The following is a 9,298-nucleotide window of genomic DNA, read 5'->3' as shown; positions in this document are numbered from 1 at the left end:
GTTGATTTTCACCGTAGTCAAAGCGGTGGCCAGGTTGTGAGGCCGGGACTGGTCGAGCGTCATCGAGGCGAGCTGCGGTTGATCATCACTGGTGTCAGAAGACGGAGAGCATGGGTGGCCCCGGTCATGGAATGTCGTCAACGTCGATGCCCCGTGGGGAAGGCAAGATGGCGGCGACTGAAGATCCTGCAGGGAACAAAATGGGCCGCTCGTTGCTGGAGCGGAACAAGATGGCGGCGCCCATGGGCCGCACGTGGACTGAGGGGGGGGGGGGGGGAGGATGGCAGCGCCCTCTGGCTGCGCGTGGCCCCGGGGGGTGAAGATGGTGGCGCCCACTGGCCGGTCGCAGCCCCGGAGGGTGAAGATGGCGGCGCCCACTGGCTGCGCGTGGTCCGGGGTGGTGAAGATGGCGGCACCCATTGTGCGTGTCAGGGGTGAGGGGGCGATCGCGGCGACTGCGTGGGCCTGGCACACTGCGGCAAAGTGGCCCTTTTTGCTGCAAGCCTTGCAAATGGCGGTGCGAGATGGGCAGCATTGGCGAGGGTGCTTCTGCTGGCTGCAGAAGTAACATCGGGGATCCCCAGGGTGCGCGGATTGGCGGGTGGCGCAGGAGTATTGGCTGGGTAAGGCCCCGGCTGGGGCAGCCGTTTGCGGGGTCCACGAGGGGTAGGAGGGGTGGGCCGCGTGGCCGGAGGGGTAGGCCTGAGCGTTACGCGAGGCGCCCGTCATGGAGAGCGCTAGCTTTTTAGTCTCCGCTAGGTCGAGCGTGGCCCCTTCGAGCAGCCTTTGGCGGATGAGGTCCACCCAATCCCCGTTACAAAAGCATCATCAGGAGATTAGAATGTTCGGTGGCCGTGATGGCCTGACAGTCACGGTCCCGGACGAGTGGGATTAGGGCCCGCCAGAAGTCTTCAATGGACTTACCATGGAGTTGAGAGCGAGTGGCGAGTACGTGCCTGGCGAAGAGAGAGTTCACTTTCTGCAAGTAGTTCTCTTTGAGGAGCGCCATGGCGTCCGCGTAAATCAGTGCGTCCTGGATCAGCGGAAACACGCTGGAGCTCAATCTTGAGTACAGGATCTGTATCTTCTGAGCCTCCGTCGGTGTGTTGGTCAATGAGTTTACGTAAGCCTCGAAGCAAGCTCGCCAGTGATTAAAGTCCCTTCTGGCGTCGGCCGATTGCGGATCCAGCTGCAGGCGATCTGGTTTGATTCGGAGGTCCATCTTGTAGAAAGTCTTACTGCAACAAATTGATGCACAATCAATTGTACAAAGACTCAGATTGGGTACAACTGTGGCTTTATTGCAGTAAGATGTGTGGCCTCCTACAGCAGCTGGCAAAATGGCAGTTGAATAGAGGACACGCATATTTATACTCCTCTTCCTGGGCGGAGTCAGCCGGCAGGGGCTACCGGCGAATCTGTATTACAGGTCCTACCTTACATCACCTAATACAGGTGTAACAATGGTTTACCACACCCTACTCACCTCTTGCAAAGCTAGTTTGTTCTCTAACCAGCAAATGGGAAAACACCACGTCGGAGTTTAAACTCTTAAGATGAGCAAATGTCCTCTATACTGTCACTGGACTATTCAAACCCCGAATGTTCCAGGTGACCAAATGAATTGGAGGTCTTCCACCACCCCTTCCCCCACAATCCAGAATCAGCCATTTCCACCCAGAGAGATTACTCATGGTATATTAAGGTGCAGCAAACAAATTGACCCAAGATGGCCACCAAGACAAGTCAAAACCCTGGACAAATAAAAATCTACAGTCAGCAAACCACACCCACAATCCTACGTCATCTACCCCCCCCCACTACCCCTGGAATACAACCATGCTCAAGTACAAATAGAAGTGAGGCAAACAACTACTAAAACCTAAAGAGCCCAAATAAAACAAAAAAACAGCAAGCTCATTATCGAAAAAAATAACTCTTAGTTAGCATGGAGGCCACTGACTGGAGAAAAAGAAAAATAGAAATAAACAACAATACCAAAACCCCATATACCTTGTGCACCAAAAAGGAAGCTATATATTATCATAACAAACATAACAAACAAATCTCCACAGTGTAAAACTCCAGATCTAGACAAGAACTATTAAAAACTCAACCCCAACAGGAACAAAAAAACAACCCCAGAGCAAACACGAAACTCCAACACAACATGCCCGCTGACAGAACCTAAAAACCCAATTACACCACGCTCAATTTGTGTATTTTATCGAAAGAATCCACCTCGCCTGGGGCGAAGAAATAGTCTTTTCTCTCAAAAGTAATTTGAAGCCGAGCTGGGTAGACCACACCAAACAGGACTCCACTCGAGCAGCCTAAACTCCATTGAACGCAGCCATCTTCTATGCTATCTCCGCACCCAAGTCCTTATAGAACCTGACGGAGTGGCCAAAGTTGGATGCTCCTTTGCCCATCGCAAGACCCTCTCTTTGATGCTGTGGCACCTCACTATCACCCTACACGGTGGATCTTCAGAAGGAGGCCTTGGCCAACGCAGATGGTGGCTCGATGAGGAGGGGATATGAATCCATCCTCACCCACCACCTTTCCAAACATGCCCGAGAAGTGCTCCATGAGAACTGGGCCCTCCATCCCCTCTGGCAACCGCATAACACGAATATTTTGCCTCATGGACCTATTTTCTTGGTCATTCATCTTGGTTCTCAATGATATATTTGTTTTGATCACTGAAGGTAATTCCGATTCCAACACGGCAATCCAATCGCTGTGGTTCGACAAGACCACCTCCATATCTTTGATCATGGCACCCTGGGCTTCAACAGTGTGATTAGGTTTCAGCAGAGCCACACAAATGGGGGCCAAGACCTCTTCAATTGATTTCTTGATGTCTTCTGACACAATTAATCAGTGCTTTGAATTCCTTCACCAAGGTGCTAGAAAGCACCTCAGCTGTTAGTGGGGTGGACGGAGCACCTGAAATTGAGTCTGCCAATTTACTTGCCAATAGGCTCGGAGAGGCCTCCGACTCCGTTGACGAGTTTCCACTCCCAGCCTTTTCCCTGATTTTATTGGGCATTTCAGTCATACACGACCTTTACCTTTATTACAATAACTATGCAATTCTAATTGTTTCATTTGCAATTGAATTTTAGCCAATTCAATTTCCTCACTTACTCTTTTCATGGATCCCACCATTTAACAATAAATCCCAGACCAGGTTTTACTATTCAGTATCCAGTAACTAGCTTTCCACATTTCAAAATATCCCCAAACAGTTATTACTAATCTGCATCCAATAATCCTCTGTTTCGAAATCCAGCAAAAGCCCCCACTTTTGTTACAACCTAGTTGATGTTATAACTGATGGGAAGAGGGCAGCATGTGGTGCAGTGGTTAGCACTGGGACTGCAGCGCTGAGGGCCCGGGTTCGAATCCTGGCCCTGGGTCACTCTCCATGTGGAGTTTGCACATTCTCCCCGTGTCTGCGTGGGTTCCATCCCCACAACCCAAAGATGTTCTGGTTAGGTGGATTGGCCATGCTAAATTGCCCCTTAATTGGAAAAGAAAAATAATTGGCTACTGTAAATTTATTTAAAAATAATAACTGACAGGAAGATTCCAGAATGCGACTGGCTCAAAAGACCGTAACTTTAATTTTTTTTAAAATACAATGAATAAAATCCTTTACAAAGAAAAAACATTTCTTCAACACCTCTCCCTTCAGTTTTCTTTTGCACAAAAGGCTTTTACACAAACTCAGAGGCCCAGTCAATTTCCACAAGTATCCCAAACTGTAGTCATTTCTCACAAACTTAGCGCAACTGCAGATATCTTTGTGGCCACGCATGATCCAATGCCTTTTCAACTCAACTTTACTGAACAGTAATCTGTTCTGGTTCTCATTTTCTTCTGTTCCATTAACCAAACTCCTTGGAAATGGCACTTCATTTGTCTAGTTTCCTCAACCACCTGGACTTTGATTCCCAGCATCTGTTTTCTTAACCATTCATAGAATAGCTTTTCTTCTGGCAAGACAGCAAGACATTCCCTCTTTAGACCCCTAAAACCAAATGCTTCTAGCAGAGTTCTGAGAGTTGCCTTCTCTCCCACTACCAAAACTTTAAAGCTTCTCTACCTTCCAAGTCCCCAGTTGTTAAGCAAACACAGCTGGTTTATTTACTCTTCACATCGTAGCCCTCCAAGCACAAGAAACTTAACCAATCCCCAGACATGCTGTAGGTTTTACCTTGCCAAGCACAGAAACATTAAACATACTCAAAACTATACTTTATTTCTAACGTTTACCAGTACAAATAAATCCCTTAAAATGACTTTATTTTCCTAACACTATTGCTATGCAACTGCCACTGGATAGCACGGTCGTCAGCATCTTCTAACTTTGCTGATGAAGCAGTAATTGGGCAGGTTGAATTTGTCCTGCTTTTTGAAGACAGTACATACCTGAGCAATTTTCTACCTTGCCAGGTAGATGCTGGTGTTATAGCTGTACTGGAACTGTTTGGGTCTGGAGTACAAGTCTTCAGTACCATTGAAGGAAGTTGTCAGGGCCCAGTGCCTTCAGTCATTTCTTGATATTACACGGAGTGAATCAAATTGACTGAAGACTGGCATTTGTGATGCTGGGGATCTCAGGAGGAAGCCAAGATAAATCATTCACTCAGCACTTCTGACTGAAGATGATTGCAAACACTTTGGCCTTGGTCTTTTGCACTGATGTGCTGGTCATCCCCAAATTGAGGATGGGGATATTTCTGGAACCTCCTCCGCTTGTTGTTAGTTTTTCAATTGTCCACCACCACTCACAATTGGATGTGGAAGGACTGTCAAGCTTAGATCTGATCTATTGGGGTGGGAACATTTGCTCGGTCTATCACTTGCTGCTTCTGCTGTTCGGAACGCAAGTAGTCCTGTGTTATAGCTTCAACAAGTTGATACCTCATCTTTATGGACACTTGGTGCGGCTCCTGGCATGCCCCCCTCATTGAACCCAGCTTATATACTGGGCCATGAGGATACATATTGTGGTTGAATACAATTCTATTGCCAATGATGGCCCAGAACACCTCACAGAGCATTTACAGTCAACCACATTCCTGAGGGTCTGGAGTCACATGTAGACTAGTCCAGGTTAAGGATGGGAGATTTCCTTCCCTAAAGGGCATTCATGAACCAGATAGATTTTGACGACAATCCATAGTAGTAGTCACCATTATGGAGATCTGCTTCCAAATTTATTAATCAAATTTAAATTCCACCATCTGCCTTGGTGGAATTTGAACCCCGTCCTCAAGAGTATTAGCCTGGGCCTCTGGACTCTGTTGCCTTTTTTACCTACTGTAAATATGGCAGTCAGTGAGGTTCCCTCCTTCCTTTGGATATCAATATTCTATTGCTCAGAGTCGCCAGGTATCAGATGATACCACCACAAGGTTCAACTGGATATCGATCAAAGAGCCAAACACCAGTTAGTTAGTTCAAGATCAAGGGTACTTTACACACACAATTAATCATGCAACATAGACACTACTAGTTAAATTACACCTATCAACGATAACAACCTGGACTTAACTTCAGGCACCAACTTAGGTCAGAGGAACAGTGGCCGTGGTTGGATCTGTATCTATCGGGTCTGTAGAAGTAACTGCTGTTCAGCTAGGCTCATCCATCTGGTAGCGGGCGTTGATGAATTTCCTGTGGTGGTGCTGCACTTGGAAGTAGACGTTGCCGGAGCACCAGGTCCAAGAGAGGCCAAACACATGGTGGTCTTTCTTTTTATCCTTGGGGGTTTTCGCGCTCTTTTGGGCAGTCTTTCAGTTTAGACCACATTAATTGGGTAATTCTTGATCACTGTGTTCAATTCGAACCCATAAAGGGGCGGGTGCCTTCATGGCTGGGCGTGTCCTAAACGGTCATTGACCCTGTTGTTTACGCTTCCCGAGTATAGGGAGTGGCGCCGAAATGTCTGGGGTTGTATCGGTCACTCAAGTATCAGTCCTTTGTCTGGCGGAGATGGGCCTCAAAATGCTAATTGGTTGGGGGTTTCGATACCGTCTGGATTCCTCGCTCACAAATATACATTCAGGCACTGAGCCCGCCTGAATCTCGCATTGTACATTTTTACCATTATGCCTTGCGACCTTCCCTGTTCCTTATTGTAAGTGGCCATCCCAATGGCTACAACTCCTAGTCCAGTGCCATTACCACTGCACCTCCGATTTACAAACATTTAGAAAACTTCTCCTCCACAATATTCTTTGGTATAAAATAACAGCAGTATATTGTATTAATGGTAATAATGGTATTCATTAGAACGCACCAATGCTTTTAATTGTTATATTTTTAATCCTTTCGAGGGGCGGCACAGTGGTTAGCACTGCTTCCTCATGCTGCCGAGGATCCGGGTTCGATCCCAGCCCGGGGTCACTGTCCGTGTGGAGTTTGCATATTCTCCCAGTGTTTGCGTGGATGTCACACCACAGCCCGTGTGGGCAGCATGGTAGCACAATGATTAGCTCAGTTGCTTCACGGCTCTAGGGTCACAGGTTCGATTCCCGGCTTGGGTCACTGTCTTTGCAGAGTCTGCACGTTCTCCCAGTGTCTGCATGGGTTTCCTCCAGATGCTCCAGTTTCCTCCCACAGTCCAAAGATGTGCAGGATTGGATATGCTAAATTGCCCTTAAGTGTCCAAAAAAGGTTAGGTGGGGTTACTGGGTAACAGAGATAGGTTGGAAGTGTGGGCTTAAGTGGGGTGCTCTTTCCAAGGGCCAGTGCAGGTCACTTAGCGATGCACTTCATTTTATAAATGAAAAGAAATTAAGTTATAACGTATGAACAGGTCTGCAGGTGTACTGCTGATTGCTTTCTTTCAAAGCTCTCTTGAAGTCGTTAAGACCTGTTGAATGCAATCTATTGAGGAACCCAATGAGACAAGACAAAGCTGTGCCTTCACTGTTCAAGTTAAGTCATTACTCCAGCTCCTCCAATCACAGGTTCTCCCTCTCCCAATATTGCCACTCCTCCAGAGACAGACAGAAACAATGATTGCAGAAGCAAAAAGGGCAGCAGAGAGGGGAACCAGCGAGTGGAGGAGTTGGAGCAGACATTTTAGCCATTCCCACTGGCCATCATGCAGAAGTCTTTTGTGACAACATCTCCCAGCGGCCAAGGAGAAGCAGCAGAAAATTGAAGAATAAGGGGGAGGGAATTAAGTCCATAGCAGGCCCAGTGGAGCTCTCATTCAGACTTATGCCAGGCTGGGTCCATATCCACAGCATAAGCCACTCCCAGGGAACTGGAACATAGCGAGGGCTATGCCAGTGTGTCCAGGGAGGGAGGAGGGAACATAAGAACAAGGAGCAGAAGTAGACCGTCCGGCCCTTCGAGCCTGCTCCGCGATTCTATAAGATCATGGCTGATCTTTTCGTGGTCTCAGAACCACTTACCCGCATTCTCGCCATAATCCGTAATTCCTTTATTTTTCAAAAAAAATCTATCCTATCTTTAAATATATTCAATGAAGTAGCGTCTACTACTCCTTTCGGTAGGGAATTCCATACTTTAACCACCCTCTGAGTGAAGAAGTTCCTCCTTGATTCAGTCCTAAATCTGCTCCCCCTAATCTTGAGGCTATGCCCTCTTGTCCTACTTTCACCTACCAGTGGAAACATCCTTTCTACTTCTATCTTATCCATTCCCTTCAAAATTTTATATGTTTCTATTAGATCCCCCCTGAACCTTCTGAATTCCAGTGAATATAATCCCAATCTACTCAGCCTCTCCTCATACGATAACCCCCTCAACTCCGGAATCAGCCTAGTGAACCTCCTCTGCACCCCCTCTAGTGCTAGCACATCCTTTCTCAAGTGTGGAGACCAAAACTGCACACAGTACTCCAGGTTTGGCCTCACCAGCACCTTGTACAACTGCAACATTACCTCTCTACTTTTAAACTCAATCCCCTTCGCAACGAAGGGCAAAATTCCATTTGCCTTCCTAATTACTTGTTGCACCTGCAGACCAACCTTCTGTGACTCATGCACAAGTACACCCAGGTCCCTCTGCATAGCAGCATGCTGCAGCTTTTTACCATTTAAGTAATAATCCGTTCTATTGTTACTCCTACCAAAATGCACGACTTCACACTTATTGACATTATACTCCATCTGCCAGACCTTTGCCCACTCACTCAATGTGTCAATGTTCCTCTGTAAGGTTTTACAGTCCTCAGTACACTTTGCTCTGCCACACACCTTCGTGTCATCTGCAAACTTGGATACCTTACATATAGTTCCCAACTCCAAATCATCTATATAAATTGTAAATAATTGTGGTCCCAACACCGATCCCTGAGGCACACCACTCATCACTGATTGCCAGCCAGAATAGCACTCATTTATTCCCACTATTTGTTTCCTGTTAGACAACCAATCCTCTATCCATGCTAGTACTCTACACTTAACACCATGCATCCTTATCTTATGCAGCAGCCTCTTGTGCGGTACCTTGTCAAAGGCCTTTTGGAAATCTAGGTACACCACATCCACTGGGTCCCCTTTGTCTACCTTGCTCGAAATGTCTTCATAAAATTCCAAGAGATTCATCAAGCATGACCTGCCCTTCATGAATCCATGCTACGTCCGTTCAATGGGACAATTTCTATCGAGGTCCCCTCCTATCTCTTTCTTGATAATAGACTCAAGCATCTTCCCCACGACAGAGGTTAAGCTAACCGGTCTATAATTCCCCATCTTTTGTCTACTTCCCTTTTTAAACAGTGGCGTCACATTTGCTGTTTTCCAATCCTCTGGGACTGCCCCAGTGTTCAGCGGATTTTGGAAAATTACCGCCAGAGCATCTGCTATTACTCCAGCCATCTCTTTCAGTACCCTGGGATGCATTCCATCAGGGCCAGGAGACTTATCTATCCTGAGCTCCATTAGCTTGCCCAACACTTGCTCTTTCGTGATAGTAATGGTTTCCAGGTCCTCACCTACCTTCTTCTCTCGGTCAATTGCTGGCATGTTATTAGTGTCCTCCACTGTGAAGACCGATACAAAATATTTGTTCAATGCCTCCGCCATTTCATCATATCCCATAACTAAATGACCACTCTCATCCTCTAACTTTAGCCACTCTTTTTAGTTTTATATAATTATAAAAACTTTTGCTATCTGTCCTTATATTCTGTGCCAGTTTTTTTTCGTGTTCTATCTTACTTTTCTTTATGGCTCTTTTCGTGGCTTTCTGCTGACCTTTAAAGTTTTCCCAATCTTCTAGTTTCCCGCTGATCTTGGCCACT

This window comes from Scyliorhinus canicula, chromosome 4 (assembly GCF_902713615.1).
Source record: "Scyliorhinus canicula chromosome 4, sScyCan1.1, whole genome shotgun sequence".
Classification (NCBI taxonomy): domain Eukaryota; kingdom Metazoa; phylum Chordata; class Chondrichthyes; order Carcharhiniformes; family Scyliorhinidae; genus Scyliorhinus; species Scyliorhinus canicula.
Note: the sequence above shows the minus strand (reverse complement) of the source record.